The sequence below is a fragment of the Ailuropoda melanoleuca genome, chromosome 8, assembly GCF_002007445.2.
Source record: "Ailuropoda melanoleuca isolate Jingjing chromosome 8, ASM200744v2, whole genome shotgun sequence".
In the NCBI taxonomy this organism is placed as follows: domain Eukaryota; kingdom Metazoa; phylum Chordata; class Mammalia; order Carnivora; family Ursidae; genus Ailuropoda; species Ailuropoda melanoleuca.
In genome coordinates this window covers 65,931,213-65,948,314 of record NC_048225.1, presented here as the reverse complement: position 1 = coordinate 65,948,314, position 17,102 = coordinate 65,931,213, and the positions used below count along the sequence as shown (strand labels likewise).

The 17,102-nt window shown below is 46.4% G+C and overlaps 1 long non-coding RNA gene across 2 annotated transcripts; it reads left to right on the top strand.

Annotated features, from left to right (window-relative positions):
• The first annotated feature begins 775 nt into the window (after positions 1 to 775).
• Positions 776 to 4,762, top strand: LOC109490336. 2 transcript variants are annotated; one of them, XR_002143656.2, is made up of 6 exons: positions 776 to 900; positions 1,050 to 1,183; positions 1,362 to 1,447; positions 2,995 to 3,190; positions 3,694 to 3,916; positions 4,542 to 4,762. It is a non-coding gene; the product is annotated as an uncharacterized LOC109490336 (long non-coding RNA). The 2 variants fall into 2 exon arrangements; XR_004627231.1 differs by having other exon boundaries at positions 4,539 to 4,762.
• Positions 4,763 to 17,102: the final 12,340 nt, after the last annotated feature.

Below are 17,102 nucleotides of genomic sequence, written 5' to 3'. Positions count from 1 at the left end.
GCCAGACCAAGGTGAGGACATGGCCAAGCAGAAATAAGCCGCCTTCTTCCCAAGAGCCCTGAGGAGCACAGAAGTTACCGGGAAAAGGCCCTTTCTGACCCAGCCCCCAGGCCAGCCTAATTATAAATTCTTTTTTTTTTTTTTTTTAGGATTTTATTTATTTATTTGAGAGAGAGAGAGCACAAGCAGGGGAAGCAGCAAAGGCGGAGGGAGAAGCAGGCTTCCCGCTGAGCAGGGAGCCCAGCGTGGGACTGCATCCCAGGACCCTGAGATCATGACCTGAGCCGAAGGCAGACGTTTCACCAACTGAGCCACCCAGGGCCCCTCTCCATTTCTTTAGGCTCAGTTAATGGAGCTTCATCAGTTTTCTATGACGGTGTCATGTTTACCGGATTCTTGGTGATCCCCGGGTCCTTGCATGGCCATCTGTGTTTTGGGGCACGTAACCTCCTTTTCCAGGCTCCACGGGTGTGTCTCAGCAGGGAAAGACCTCCGCCCGCGGGTGTGTCTCAGCAGCGAAAGACCTCCGCCCGCGGCGCAGCCGGGCGCGCTGTGCGGGTCCGCCGGTAGCATTCACCGGCAGGTGGCGCTGGCTACTCGCAGCCTGTGCTCCAGTCTGCGCTCCCAGGCTGCTGCGGGGCTCGTGTTTGAGTGGGGCCACGGGCTGGGCTCCCCGATTGGGCAGGGCTGCCCGCTGGGCTCTGGGGCCATGTGGAACCACCACCCAGGCTCCGCAGCCTCCTCCGGTTGGGCAAAGTCACAGGCGTGGCAGTGCCACGGATCGACGCCACCAGGGGGCAGGGCCATGGGCTCCCGGCTGGGCGGGGTCTCAGACTGTGCCCCCCCCCCGCCCCGCCCCGCCCCGGCTGGCTGCGGCTGCTGGCTGGACTCTACATTCAGGTTGGGTGGGGCTAGAGACTATGCTTGGCAGTCAGATGGGGTCCCTGTCTGCGCTCCCTGGTCAAGGGGGGCCAGAGGCTCTGCTCAACAGTTGCGCAGGGCTGCCGGCTTGGTTCGTGGCCCTAGTGGGCCGTATAATGTCCTTCCAGGCTGCCAGGCATCTGTGGCCATGCTTCCCAGAGGGGCGAGACAGGAGGCTACGCCCCGCAGTTGGGCGGGATGGTGAATTTGCAGAGATGTGGGATGCGCTCCGTATCGGGTTCAGCCCAGGGACCCAACTCTGGTAAGACTGCAACCGAGGTCTGTGGCCGGAAGGGGCCACCAGCTTATCTCCCCAGATGGGCAGAGCTGCTGGCTGGTATCTGGTTGGGGACTGCTGCCTGCAGGAATACGGTCCTCCAAGATGTAAGCACCGGTTGCTATAAGCCCTGCCCCCTTGTCTGTCTTTCTCTGATCCCCAGTGGTCGAGCCCTGTGGGTTCCTCCGGTGATCTCCATGAGGCAAGACCCAGTGGGCTTCCCCAGAAGCGTCCCACAGCATTGGAGAGGTGGGTGTCCCCCTCAGGCCCTCTTTTTCCCACTGGAGGAAAGGTAGGCCCAGGCGGCCCTCGTGATGCTGTGCCATGTTGGCCAGAGGAAGGAACGGTGTGATCACAATGGAACCCTTCCTTGTCCTCTTCGAACATGGTCCTTCTTGCTCTGTGCTCCAATGGCTGCTTCAGTCTCTCCCCTATATTCGGGGATTTTAATGATGTTGTGTCCATGTTTAGTTGCTAGTTGGTCTTCTTGTGAGGGGGAGTAAAGTCGTAAACAACCTACGTCTGCATTTGGAGGCTGACACTCTTCCTCATTTATTGTTATTCTTACTTACTTCATATAGACCGGCAGGTGTTTGCAGTCTAATTTGGACAATGTGGGTCTCAAGATAACTAGTAGCTGTGTTTGATGGTGGCTTACTTAGATCTGGCCACTAACATTGGTTTCTCTGCCTTGATTCCAAGGCATGTGGCTGGAAAGAGAAAGATTTGGAAAGAAACGGGTCTGGGAGATTTACGTCAGCCAAGGAAAATGGCAGTCACCCCACTCACTAATACTGTGTCCCTCTTCTCCTGGCAAGGCATTCAGAACTCGTTCCTATCCACTGAAGGGCTGGGTGATGGTGCAAATACTTCTCTATTATTCTTCCTTGGGGATCTTCTGCCCTGTAGGTGCCCAGACCACCATGAGGGGGTATCCTGAGGCACCCTCTTCCTTTTCTGCTCTGTCTCCCTCTACCCATCCTGCTTCACCTCGCATGGCCCCTTGCAATCCAGCCATTCTGGAAGACCTTCCCTGCTTGCCCCCACCCTCGGCACTTCAGAGATGAGCCCCAGGTAGACAAATCTCTTTCATATTAACCTTGATTGCTAGATATTAATAAGTGTTCTTAGGACGTTTGCCGATGCTAGGAGACCTTCCCCCCTCACTGGGGTGAGGGCAAGGCAGGCCACCTGTGCTCCCTTTGCCACATGCACATGCAATGACAGAAGCCCGTGTGACAGAAATGCCGACTGTGGCCCTCAGTGCCCCCACCGTGTTCCTCCATCCCGTCAGCGTTCCTGACAGGGCAGCATGCTTAAAAATATGGCAAAGGCTAGCGAGACTCACATTTGGTAAGTATTTCTACTGGTCTAAAAATGTGCATTTTGGGGCGCCTGGGTGGCTCAACTGGTGAAGCATCTGCCTTGGGCTTAGGTCATGACCCCAGGGTCTTGGGATCGAGTCCCCTGTGGGGCTCCCTGTTCAGCAAGGAGTCTGCTTCTCCCTCTCCTACCTTCCCCCTCACGCTCTCTCTCTCTCTCTCAAATAAATAAATAAAATCTTTAAAAAAATAAAGCTAACGTTTAAAAAAATAATAAAATAAAAATAAAAATGTTCATTTTCAGTGCACGAGGAGGGTCTCAGGAAGAGTGAAACGCAGATTTGGACTGTTTCCTGGGTGACGGCCATAGGATTAAAACAGGGCTTAGGCTCCGGGCACTGCGGTGCGAGAGCCACTATTTATAGCCAAAACGGTGGAAAGGGTTATTATGAGAATGCCCAGATCTGTTTTTAGGGGAACACACAAGCAAATCAAAACCCGCAGCCTTTGGGCAAGAAGAGCGGAGGAGCGCCACCTAGCGGCCCCGGCAAGTCCTGCTCCTGATCAGTCTGGGAGGGGAGACGAAGACTCACTTCTCACGGAGAGGGTCAGAAACTGGAGGCTTCGAGGAGTGCCAAAGGACAGTGCCTTCCACATGCTCAAAACAGAGGTCAGACTATCCGTTGCACAAGGCTGTTTGATAATTACATGAGGTATTTTCTTCGTATATGAAATGTTCTGTGTTCATAGAGCAAAAGTGGCAACTAAGTAATCTTGGTTAATTTGGGAAGCCCAGCCATGGGCCAATGGATTTACCACATGGTTTGATATGTTGTATCATCTCTGTGATTATGGAATATTATTTGAAATGTTCCAGTTTGTGATAATCGTGCATGGGGGTGGGTGGTTTCCTACTAGAATTTAGGGAAAATATACAAAGTGATGTTATTGGGTTCCAAGAAAATGTAAAATGTAGAGAAAATTGATAAGAATTATGTTAGAAGTGAAGTTCATGCCTGTGCGGGTGTTTGAATGCCTGTGTGTGGAGGAGAGAAAGAGAGAGCCCAAAGATACAAGGAATAACATAAAGCAAGGCCTAAAAATCAGTGAAACCTACCATCTAGAATATTCACAAATGTTAGAAGGTCTGAATGTATGTCCCACGGAACATAGGCAAGCCTGAGTCTGGATGAGACCAAACCTGGATTCCTCATGTGTCGCTGATATTCCTGGAAAGCAGAGATAGAAGCATCATCAGGGCACCAAACACAGTCCCCCTGATGACTCCATCATGTCCTGTTTGGAGGTGGGCCCCTCGTGTGCACACAGCACCAGCGGGAGTGTGTCCGACCGCTACACGTGGGTGTGCAATCAGCTGGAGCCAATACCCTGCTAAGTAAGCATGTGTTATGCAGTGAAACACATTAACCTTCCTTACTCAACTTGAGGATATTTTCATTTTCATGATGACCACATCCAGATTGGAAGAAATACCCATTATAGTTGGGGTACAAAGATGTTTTCACTTTTGACGTCAATATATATCCTGGATTATTTTGAAGCCATCCCAGACATCATACCATTTTACCTGTAAGAAATTCACTATATGTCTCTAGGGGCACCTGGGTGGCTCAGGCGGTTAAGAGTCTGCCTTTGGCTCAGGTCACGATCTTGGAGTCCCAGGATCGAGCCCCAGGTCTCAGGGTCAAGCCCCACTTCTGGCTCCCTGCTCAGTGGGGAGTCTGCTTCTCCCTCTCCCTCTGCCCCTCCCCCTGCTCTCTCTCTGTGTCTCTCTCTCACTCACTCCCCAAATAAATAAAGTCTTTTTTAAAAATTCACTATATATCTCTAAAAGATTTCAAAAAATTTAGCTACAATACCATTATTGCACTTAAGAAAAATAACATTAACACTTTAATATCATCAAATATTCAGTGTTTGAATTTCCCCCACTCAGCTCATCAACTTGTTCAGATGTCACATTTGTCACACACTGTATTTTATTTTATTTTTTTAAGCAGGCTCTATACCCAACATGGGGCTCCAATCCACGGCCCTGAGATCAAGAGTCACATGCTCCACAGACTGAACCAGTCAGGACCCCTAACCAAGTTTAAAATGTACCTACTTAAGGTCGCCTGGGTGGCACAGCGGTTAAGCGTCTGCCTTCGGCTCAGGGCGTGATCCCGGCGTTATGGGATCGAGCCCCACATCGGGCTCCTCTGCTATGAGCCTGCTTCTTTCTCTCCCACTCCCCCTGCTTGTGTTCCCTCTCTCACTGGCTGTCTCTATCTCTGTTGAATAAATAAATAAAATCTTTAAAAATAAATAAATAAAATGTACCTATTTATGTCAACAAATGTTGTTGGGAATCACTGGATATTTGCATGAGAAAAAAAAAGTGAATCTTGACACCCTAAAAAAATTTTAAGGTGAATCATGGATGAAAATGTGTCAGGTAAAACAATAATGTTTTAGAAGAACATACAGATTTGGAGTTCACAAAGATTTCTTTCTCTTTCTTTCAAGAGGGGGAGAGGGGTGACAGGGCAGAGGGAGAGGAAGAGAGAATCTCAACCAGGCTCTGGGCCAAGGGCTCGATCTCACGACCCTGAGATCATGACCTGAGTCGAAATCAAGAGTAGGATGCTGAACTGAATGAGCCACGCAGGTGTCCCAGGACCCCCAAATTTCTTAAACAGCAAACAAGAAGCACTAACCTTAAAAGAAGGAAAGTGACAAATTGAGCTTCATTCAAATTAAGCCATTCTGTTCAATGAAAGATACTATTGAGACGGTGAAAATGCAAACTCCTGTCAAGACCATACGGACACCCACCGAACAAGCACTCCTGTCGTTCATCCAAGCAGAGGTCATCAGTGGATGCGACAGCACTGAACCGGACACTCATGCAGTCTCCACGTCTCTCTCCACAGATCACTTACCTGGGACAGAGTGGGCAAGGAGCCTCTAATGTGTGGGAAATCGGTCAGATGCCACCTTCCTCAAGGGATCAAACAACATCACCAGGAAGACGAAACCCGTGGGGGGAGAGGGAATACTCAGATAGGTTCCTCACAGAAGAGGATGTGTAAGTGACCGATAAACATGTGAAAAGCCGATCTACACGTTAAGTACGAAGTAAAGACAAATCAAACACACAATAGAGTACCGCTACGTGTCAAGAGCAGGGCTCCAGATGAGAAAGGCTGACAGTGCAAGTGCTGGTGAAGACAGGGACGGCTAGACTCTCTCCGAAGGCTTAACTGAAACAGCCACATTGAAAAACTGTGCAGCAGTATCCACTATGGCCAAATACATGCCAGTCTTTTATTTATTTATTTTTAATAATTTAAAAAAATTTTTTATTACATTATATTAGTCACCATACAGTACATCCCTGGTTTCCGATGCAAGGTTCGATGATTCATTAGTTGTGTATAACACCCAGTGCACCATGCAATACGTGCCCTCCTTACTACCCATCACCAGCCTATCCCATTCCCCCACCCCCCTCCCCTCTGAAGCCCTCAGTTTGTTTCTCAGAGTCCATAGTCTCTCATGCTTCATTCCCCCTTCTGATTACCCCCCCTTTCTTTATCCCTTTCTTCTCCTACCGATCTTCCTAGTTCTTATGTTCCATAGATGAGAGAAACCATATGATANTCTTTCTCTGCTTGACTTATTTCACTTAGCATTATCTCCTCCAGTGCTGTCCATGTTGCAGCAAATGTTGAGAATTTGTTCTTTCTTACAGCTGAGTAATATTCCATTGTATATATGGACCACAGCTTCTTAATCCAGTCATCTGTTGAAGGGCATCTTGGCTCCTTCCGTGATTTAGCTATTGTGGACAATGCTGCTATGAACATTGGGGTGCATATGGCCCTTCCCCTCCCTACGTCTGTATCTTTGGGGTAAATACCCAGTATTGCAATGCATGCCAGTCTTTTAATCCAGCAATTTCATTGCTAGATAAATATCCCACAGATGTAAGTATACATGAGCAGTACGAAATATGTATAAGAAAGGTCAGGTAACTTTATTCATAATAGAAAACCAGAAGTGACCTGAAGATCGAAGAGCAGAAGAATAAAAACTAAGGTTTTGATTGATGCGTACAATGTACTATTACACAACAATAAAAATAAGGAATTATACAGTCCTGGTGTATGTAACAGCATGGAGGAATATTACAGATACTGTGTTCAGTGAAAGAAACTGGATACAAAAGAGTATATACTGAATGGCTCCATTTATGTGAAGCTCGAGAAGTCAGAACAGCGGCTACCCATTGAGAGGATTATCCTGAATGAAAAGAATCACGGGGAACCCTCTGGGGTGCTGGACACATCCGAGATCCTGATTTGAGTGGTAGTTACAGGCTGCATATATGTGTTAAAATTCAACATCTGCACATTTAAGGTTAATGTACTTTGACTTTACTATGTTTATTTTATACCTCAATAAAGAAGGAGAAAAAACAATACAGAAACTAACTTGAAGGGAATCCTACTGCTCAAAAATGGGACAGTTTGAACATCCAAACAATTTTGACTGCAATGTGTTGAAACATATTAAATAAAAATCCATGAATTTATAGCATGAATAATAGAATTCTAAAGGTATTCATCGGTCACTGTGTTATTATTCTGAAAATTGATGAAAGGAAGGAATCAAGCATTTCTTTCATTTTTTAAAAAAGATTTTATTTATGGGGGTTGGAGAGCACAGGGAGAGGGACAGCTGACTCCCACTGAGGGCTGAGCAGGACATGGCTCGATCTTAAGACCCTGAAATCATGACTTGAGCCAAAAGCAAGAGTCAGATGCTTAACTGACTGAGCCACCCAGGGGCCCCTCTTTCATTTTTTTCTTACCAACAATATCCCATAGTTGATAAATCCCAGCATAATAATTGCGGAAGGCACAACAGAATTCAACCCTTGCTACTTTGCAATGCTAGTGAAATAACAATTATCAATTATCAATGCCTGCCAGTCAGTGAAAGGTTGATGAGACAGTTTGTCATGGAGAAATCAAGCTGACCCCACCTCAACCCAACAAAAGAACTGAGCATCACTACAGGTGGGAGAGTCTGACGCTCTGTGCCTCATGGTAAGATGTGACAGGGAGCACACAGTGCCAACAGAAAGCATTCTAATGCAAGGAATTGTCCTGAATGAAATCAAGCATCTAAGTCTATCTATGCATGTACAGGAAACCCGGGGAATGAGGAAAGTGTGAAATGACACAAAGAGGATGCAATCAACCAAATCCAGAATGTGCGTGATTCTGTAGGACAGGAGATGTGATTTCATCAACAGATAAATGACAGGAAAATAAATGAGGGTAGAAGGAATCATTATAGATTAAAGGACTTACCAGGTTTATCAACAAATAATGTATATTGTTTGGAAGCTGATTTAAACCAAACTGTATGAAAAGATAGTGTGAGGCCAATCCTGAAACTTGACCATGAACTGGATATGCTATTATTTTAAGGAATTATTGTTCATATTAATTGTGGTGAGACTTTGGGGCTTCAGATTTTTTTTTTTCAAATAAGCTCCATTCCCAGCGTGGAGCCCAATGTGGGGCTTGAACTCACAACCCTGAGATCAAGATCTGAGCTGAGATCAAGAGTCAGACACTTAACAGACTGAACCACTCAGGCACCGTAGGGCTTAAGATTTTTTTAAAAAAGGGATGCCTGGGTGATTCAGTCAGTTGGGTGTCTGACTCAATTTTGGCTCGGGTCATGATCTCAGGGTCGTGGGATTGATCTCTGCATGGGGCTCTGTGCTCAGCAGGGAACCTGCTTGAGATTCTTTCCCTCTTCTTCTCCCTCTGCCCCTCACCCTGCTCATGTGCTCTCTCTCTCTCTCAAACAAATAAATAACAAATAAATAAATATTTTTAAAAAGATTTAAAAAATTTCCTATTGATGTAAGAGCCAGTGTGAAAGGCTCCCACAGGCTAAATATGGAACAATTTGAATACCAACATAAATAATGACAGTAAAAGCTTATAAGCCATTGAATCAAATAAAAATGCATGAGTCCAGACTGATACTGATGAAGTACACACTACGTGTGTGTGTGTATTCATGGCGACCCAACATCAGGTCAGCTATTTATTTTCAATTGGTTTTGTAATGTTCTTCTAGCTTTTCTAGAAGTCTGTTGTTTCCTGATTCTGTCCATGTAAAAGGCTTAGAAGCAGTGATATCCCAGGATCGATGAGGACATTCAGATCCTGAAGTCTAGATATCACCTCTCACTAAAAGGAACAGGGGTCCTTGGAGAAATGGCTGACTCTAGGGCTGGCGTAGAGACAATGTGAGGTGAGCCAGGAACATTTTCTTGTGCCAGGAGGAAAGGAAATGCTCAGAGGCGAATGGAGACACATTAAAAGGACTCGGGAAGAACAAGCAGAATTTTTTTTTTTTTTTTTAAGATTTTTTTTTTTTTTTTTTTTTTTTTTTTTGGACAGAGATAGAGACAGCCAGCGAGAGAGGGAACACAAGCAGGGGGAGTGGGAGAGGAAGAAGCAGGCTCATAGCAGAGGAGCCTGATGTGGGGCTCGATCCCATAACGCCAGGATCACGCCCTGAGCCGAAGGCAGACGCTTAACCGCTGTGCCACCCAGGCGCCCCGGGAAGAACAAGCAGAATTAATCTCTGTGTAGGAAAGCAGAACAGAGGCTGCCCATTGAGGAAAGGATTCGCTGACAAAGGGCAATAGGAAAGTTTCTGGGATGGTAGGAATGTTCTGTATCTTACGTAGGTGTTGGTTATATAAGTTTTTTTGCTTTTTAAAATTTCAAATTGTACACTTAGGATTTTTCACTGTATTTAAAATTTTGCCTCATTAAAATAAGAAGGCATAGAAGTAATTTCAAGAGGCTTGCACTGGTCCTATTGGGGCAATTTAGTGTTAAAAATAAGATTTTAATGGATTCTGACACATTCGGTGAAAATGTAATCCACACTTTTTTAGTAATACTAAAACAAAGTTCAATGGGGGAATATATGGCTCTTCTTTTTTTTTTTTAAGATTTTTAATTTATTTATTTGAGAGAGAGAGAGAGAAAGAGAGACTGTGTGCATGGGGAGTGGCAGGGGGAAGACAGAAGCAGACTCCGCCAAGTGTGGAGCCCAACGCGGGGCTTGATCTCATGACCCTGAGATCACGACCCCGAGATCATGACCTGAGATGAGATCCAGAGTCTGACCTTTAAACGACTGCGTACCCAACTGCCCCTGGGTGCAAAATCGTGATTTTGCAAAAACCCATACAATACCTGATTCAGGCCGGAATCATCCACAGATGCCACGACTGTTGAGTGAAAGGAAGAAAGTCGTGGGGGCACAGGATGGTTGCACAGTCTCCATGTTTTACATGAAAGATTATCTCTTTGTTACAGAGGGGAGAGATTTCGTTCACCACGTATAACAGCATAACCAGCAATGGGCCGAGCTGGCACTGTGTTCCTTTGGGGATGCTGCAATAACACCAAAGAAGCATGTGACAACGCTGGACTAGTTTTCTATGGCTGCGTAACAAAGTACCACACATTTAGCGGCTTAAGGCAATACCCACCTGCTAGCTCAGCATCCGAAGGCCCAGCTTGCCTGGGTGCTCTGTTCAGGACATCATGAGACCGAAATCAAGGTACGAAACAGGCTGAGTTTTTGTCTGGTGCCTCTGGGGAAAATCTGCTTCTAAACTCATTCTTGCTCTTGGCAGAATTCAGGTCCTTATGGTTGTAGGACTGAGGTCTCTTTGCTTCCTTGCTGGCCATCAGCCAGGAGCTCCTTTCAGCTCCTCTGTCTTCAAGCCAGCAATCTCACATGAAATCTTTCTAGTAATTCGAATCTTTGGGTCCCCCCATTTCTGATTTAAAGGTCTCATGGGATGAGGTTGGGCCCACTTGGATGATCTCTCTATCTTAAAGTCCAGTGATTTGGCACCTTAATTACATCTGTGTAGCTCATTATAGTCACGGATTCTGCTCACGCTCAAAGGGAGGGAGTTATACAAGGGCAAGGGTTGCTGGGACATCCTACCAGCATCACCAGTGTAGTATAACTCACCAAAAACGTTCAACCTGAATCCAGTCCTGAGTGTATCGTCGGACACATCCAGATTGTGTGACATTCTACTTGACCACTGTCTTGAACTCTTCAAAGATGTCAATGTCATGAAAGGTTTAAAAAAAAATGAAGTATCTCTTTTAGATTCAAGGAGATTAAAGAGATTTAACAGCCAAACACAATGCATGGGCATCAATTTGGTCCCATATTTTTAAAAATTCTATGAGACATTTTGGGGACATATTTAAATTACATATTTAAATCTCTCTGTCTCTCAAATAAATAAATTAAATCTTTTAAAAAACTGAACGGAGAGGGACTTAATGTAAAAAATATCTTTTTTTTTAAAGATTTTATTTATCATTAGGGGGAGAGAGAGAGAGACAGCATGAGCAGGGGGAGTGGCAGAGGCAGAGGGAGAAGCAGACTCCCCTCTGAGCAGGGAGCCCGATGGGGGACTCAATCCCAAGACCCTGGGACCATGACCTGAGCTGAAGGCAGATGCTTAACCGCCTGAGCCATCCAGGAGCTGCAGGAATATTCCTTTTTCTCCACATTCTCACCAACAGTTGTTGTGTCTCGTGTTTTTTATTTTAGCTATTCTGACAGGTGTGAGATGATATCTCTTTGTGGTTTTGATTTGCATTTTCCTGATGATGAGTGACGAGCAACTTTTCATGTGTTTGCTGGCCACCTGATGTCTTCTTTGAAGAAATGCCTGTTCAGGTCTTCTGCCCATTTTAATCGGATTATTGCATATATATTTTCTGGTCTTGAGTTGTAGAAGTTCTTTATATGTTTTGGATATTAACCTCTTATTGAATCTCACAGTTAGGTTTTTAATCCATGTTGAGTTTATTTTTGTGTATGGTGTAAGAAAGTGGTCCAGACTCACTCTTTTGCACGTGGCTGTCTAGTTTCCCCAACACCGTTTACTGAAGAGATGGTCTTTTCCTCATTGTATATTTTTGCCTCCTTTGTCATAGATTGACAATAGAATCGTGGGTTTATTTCTAGGCTCTCTATTCTGTGCCGTTGATCTATGTTTCTGTTTTTGTGCCAGCGCCATACTGCTTGGGTTAGTAGAGCTTTATAGTATATCGTGAAATCTGGGATGGTGATGCCTCCAGCTTTGTTCTTCTTTCTCAGGATTGCCTCACCCATCTGGAGTCTTTTGTGGTTCCATACAAATTTTCGTATTATTTGTGATACTTTTATGAAAAATCCTGTTGGTATTTTGATAGGGATTGCGTTGAATAAGATCCTGGTCTTCATGAGCTTGGTGAATGTGTAATGGGCTGATAATGTATGTTAGTATTAGAGAAACCTGATAAATAACTTTCTCTTCCCAGCCCAAATTGAGATCTAATTGAGGGACCAGGCATGGAGTCAGACAGGTGGAGGTCGCAATGATCAACTCTCTGATGAGGGCTGGGACACACACGGTGGGCTTGTTAATCCTTCACCCCTGCATTAGACAGGCGTTGCCATCAGGGCACTGACACACTTAGACAAGGCGGAGAGCAGAGCAGAACCAAGTCTTCACACGAAGTCTGAAAAGAGAGGGGGAGGACCCATTCTTTCTCCTGACCCACCAGTCGGGTAAGCATTCTCCTCTGCTGAGAGGCAGGTGGGGAAGGAGGCCAGGAGTGGTGCTCTGAGGAGCCTTCTCCACAACAGAAGCTTTAGAGCATGGGAAAGAGGTGGTTCCCTGACAACAGGGAGCAAGGTGGGTACAGGGTCTTGTGGGGCACCTGGGAGTTCCAACCCGGTGGTTTCAGGAAGCCTGAGTTAAGTTTTGGGGTGAGTTTTATTTAGGCAAGAAGAAACAGAAGGGACTTTTTTTCTCAGAGGGAAGAATATGGATGTTATCATGAAGGCATCAAATAACTTTGTGAGCTTGGGAACTGGAAGCATTTTGATATTATGAAATCATAAAGTGCGAGGGAGGAAGGGGTGGCATTGTACTTGGGGGTCAGGTGATGGGGGCTGGTGTACATTCACTGGGGATCAAATAACAGTCTAGACCCCCTGTCAATTGAGGAGGGGCAACCAGAGGGAGTATCTTTAATACACCCTGGCTTGCTCCTTGTCCCCAGCCGATGCTCGATAAATGGTGGCCTGAAATCATTTAGCACCTTCACATGAGGGGTTCTGGTGAGAGATAAAGATCTTCTCCACCGGTGGTCCCCGAAGTGTGGTCTCCGAGCACCCACAGCATCACCTGTGACCTCCACACCTAACGAGTCAGAAACTGGGGGTTGGGCCAGCCATCTGTGCCTCAGCAAAACCTTCAGGTGGTTCTGATGTGCCATACAGTTTGAGAACCTCTGGTTTCTAAATGTGTCCCCCCAAGGAGCACCACACACGCCCGCCCCGAGAAGCTCTTTATCTGTTCTCTGTACCTTTTCTGTTGATAGTCGTTAGGATTTGGGGCACCAGGCAGCAGACTGTTCTGAGATATTTTTTTTTTAAGATTTTATTATTTACCTGGGGGAAGGCGTAGGCAGGGCGGGAGGGGCAGAGGGAGAGGGAGAAGCAGACTCTGTGCTGAGCGTGGAGCCCAGTGTGGAGTTGGATTCAACAGCCCTGAGATCATGACTTGAGCCGAAAGCCAGAGTTGGACGCTTTCCCGACTGAGGCACCCAGCTGCCCCTCCGTCTTTCTTTTTGAAGAGCTGGAGCCCCAGACTCCTTATTTTATTTGCATGCACATTTCCTTCTCCAAATACGTGATAATCAGCATATGCCCCATAAGTGTTATGTCAAATCTAAGCACATTTTGATGCTTTGCCAGGCTCCCAACTAAACAAAAATAAAATTTTTGTGTACCTACTGTTGGGAGCAACAGGCAAAAAAGAAAGCCACACCCCACTTTTGTGAAGCTCGTGCTTGTGATCAGAATCCTTAGATGTCACCTGTAGAGCTATAATCGTGTCAGGATCCCACACTCCGCTTACCTGACGCCACACCCGTGCAGCTGAGCTTGGCTGAGAGCAGCGGCGGGATGACGCTTGCTGCACATGTGTGAGCACTCGCCTCCGGGGCTGGTCGCGCTGTCTTACCCCAGACCAGTAGGAGCGCCCCCTCCCTCCTAGATGGTACCTTCTTTCCTGCTTCTATTTCCTCAAGCCTCACTCCAGGGTAGAGACTTGGCTTCAGACATCACTGCAAAAAGCTATGCAATCTAATGGGGATTTTCATAAGCGCATACACCCATCCGTCCCCTGCGTCTATGCCCCAATGCTATCATTCCCCACTACTATCTCTGACACACTGTCTGGGGTACCCGGGACGCGCTAGCCTCCATCTTGTCTTTGATTCAAGGTCATTCCCTGGCACTTCCCCTTTCTCGCCTGTATCATCAGTTTCTCTCTTCTGGGTTGTCCTACAAGCCAACCAACCAACCAACCAACCAACCAGCCAACCAAAGAAACAAACCAAAAAAATCTCTCCGGATCCCCTTTCCCCCTCCAGCTTTTGCCCTTGATCTTTTTTTCCCGTGACAATAAAACTGCTTGAATTCACTGTGAGATTTTTCCCTCCCTCTCTTTCTGTCTGCGTCGAGATCCCCAGTGGCCTCCGAGTTGCTGAGCCAGGAGTCCTCCTCAGTCCTCAGAGCGTTTGGCCTCTTGAAGTGTCTTCTTTTAGAAATATTATTATTATTGTTATTTACTTATTATTTTTTTTTGGAAATATTCTTCAGATGGCTTCCGAGATATCACACTCCTCTGGTTTCATCTGTACCTTTCTAGTTCTTTGTGACTGTCCTCCACTGATTCCTCTCACCTTCCTCCCCTCTAAATCGGCCCGGTCCCATGGAAGTTTCTGCACTGATGGAGACGTTCCATGCCTGCACTTTCCAGTATGGTAGGCCTGTGCGGCAGTTCACCACTTAAAATGTGGCTGGTGTGTGAGGAACTGAATTTGAGATTTAATTTTGTTTAAAACTTAATTGTAGTAACCGCATGTGGCCAGAGACTGAACAGTGTAGCTCTAGATATGGGAGTGTCCCAGGGCTCCGTTCTTGTGTTACTTAAATCCAAGTTCTGCCGCCCATCGCTCTCCAAAGGCCAACACTCAGGAGAGTTTTGACTGGAAAAGAATATGAGCTTTAGTCAGGAGGCCGGCCACCTGGGGAGAAGGTGGACCCTTGCCCAAAGGCCAACTCTGGGGTTTCTGCCTGGCCCAGACATTTTTTAAGGGTTTTATTTATTCTTTTTTTAAGATTTATTTATTTGTTTTGGGGGAGGCACGTGAGAGGGCAGAGGGAAAAGGAGAGAGAATCGCCAGTAGACTCCCTGAGCGTGGAGCCCCATGAGGGTCTCAATCTCATGACTGTGAGATCACGATCTGGGTTGAAACTAAGAGTTGGATGCTTAACCGACTTTAAAACCCAGGTGCCCCTAAAGGGCATTAACCAGTTAAGGGAGTGCTGTGGTCTGTGACTTTCTTGATTATATGCAAACTTAATGATGTCAGCTAAGGAGTCATCTTGGTACTTGGAAGTTGTGCAAGAAATTCTAATTTCTTGGTGCCCAGGGAGGGTTTGTCCAAGTAGGTCTGGTTCCTTGGTACCTGGGGGTGGTACAAGAGTAGTCTGTTCTTTCTGAAAATGAGGGAAAGGTCTATGGATGTGCAAAGGTTGGTTTATAAAGTCCTTGTGTGGCCTTAAAGAAGAAAAGCATTTTGCTAGAAGATTGCTGGGCTCATCAGAAAGCCAAGGTGACTTCAAACAGGCTCTGGCCTCCGGGGCCTGAGAACATTCTGGTCCCTTATTCCCCAAGGCCAGGGATCTGCAAATCTCAAAGAAAGGAAATTAGTTCTGTTATGGATCAAGGGCCTTATGTCAGCAAGCAGGGAGTGTGTTACCTTGGAGCAAGTTAACTGTTAACACTGCCTGGGTGCTGTTACCCTCAGACCTTTTCTTTTGTCTGCCTACACTCACGCTCTTTTTTTTTTTTTTAAGATTTTATTTATTTATTCAACAGAGATAGAGACAGCCAGCGAGAGAGGGAGCACAAGCAGAGGGAGTGGGAGAGGAAGAAGCAGGCTCACAGCAGAGGAGACTGACGTGGGGCTCGATCCCATAACGCCGGGATCACGCCCTGAGCCGAAGGCAGATGCTTAACCGCTGTGCCACCCAGGTGCCCCTACACTCACACTCTTGGTAATACTACTCAGCCACATGGCTGTAATTACCAGTCGTATACCAGGAGCCCCTTTCTCTCCAGCCAGATCCTACCCCCCAATCCAAAAGAGAAGATCAAATTACCTACTTGACAATTCCTACTTGGTTATCTTGGACATCCAAACTTACTGTGTCCAAAATGGAGCCCCTGATGTCCACCAGCACCCCAAGCCAACAAAAACCTGGAGTCCTCCTCAGGCTTTTTGCACATTAGTTAATGACCACTCAAACTGGCAGCTGTTCGAGCCAAACGTCTTGGAGTCACCCTGGACCACTCTTTCTTTTCATGTTCCCTTCCCCACCCGATCCACCAGAAAATCCCCTTCCCACCACCTGCAAAGAAATCTGGCTGCTGACCACTTCCCAGGACTTTCACTGTCCACACCCTGATGCCAGCCATCACCTCTCACTTACATTATTGCCAAGCCTCCTAACATTTCCCAAAGTCTGTGCTTGGTCTCTCTATAGTCTGTTTCCCACAAAGGAGTCAGAATGGGGGTTTGAAAATGGGTTTTGGAAAAAAAAAAAAAGATACAGAGTGCCTTTTCTGCCCCAAAGGGACCCCCGTCTCACTCAGAGGAAAAGTTGGGATCCTTCCTGTGACCACAACTCCTGCATGCTGTGTCCTGTCTTCTGTCTGACCTTGTAACCTCCCATTGTCCCCTCATCCATCTGCTCAAACTAGTCTTCTCACAGTTCTTCCAATGCACCTGGCATGTTCCCACCTTAGGGACCTTGTTGCATCACTTGGTCTGGAATGTTCTCCAAGATCTCTGCACAGCCAGCTCCCTCCTCTCCTTCTGGGCTTCTCTCAAAACCACCTTCTGATTGAGGTCTTCCCTGGCCATTCTGTCCAAAATCTCACTCACAGCCGCACCCTGACTGTTCACATCTCCCTTCCCTGTTTTTATTTCCTCCACCACCTACCTACCATTCTGTGTGTCCTATTTCATTATCTTATCATGTGTCCCTACTAGAACATGAGCTTCACGAGCACAGAGAATTTCCTCTTTTCTTCTTTTTCTACTGCTGGATCCTTGGTGCCCAGAGCAGTGCCTGGCACAAAGTAGGGTCTCGATGAGTCAGTGTTGAGATAATGCAGGCAGGCAGGCAGGACATCCGTAGGGGCATCAAACTGGTGACACTTGGGTCATCAAGCATGTTTTGGATCCTGCGTCGGCAACAAAGCTGTGCGAGCCGACTTGAGTCTGGGTCAAGGTAAGACTCAGTAACCCTGGTTCTATCTTTATTTGAGATTCTAGTATTTTGTTCATCATGGATATTTTGCATTGTTT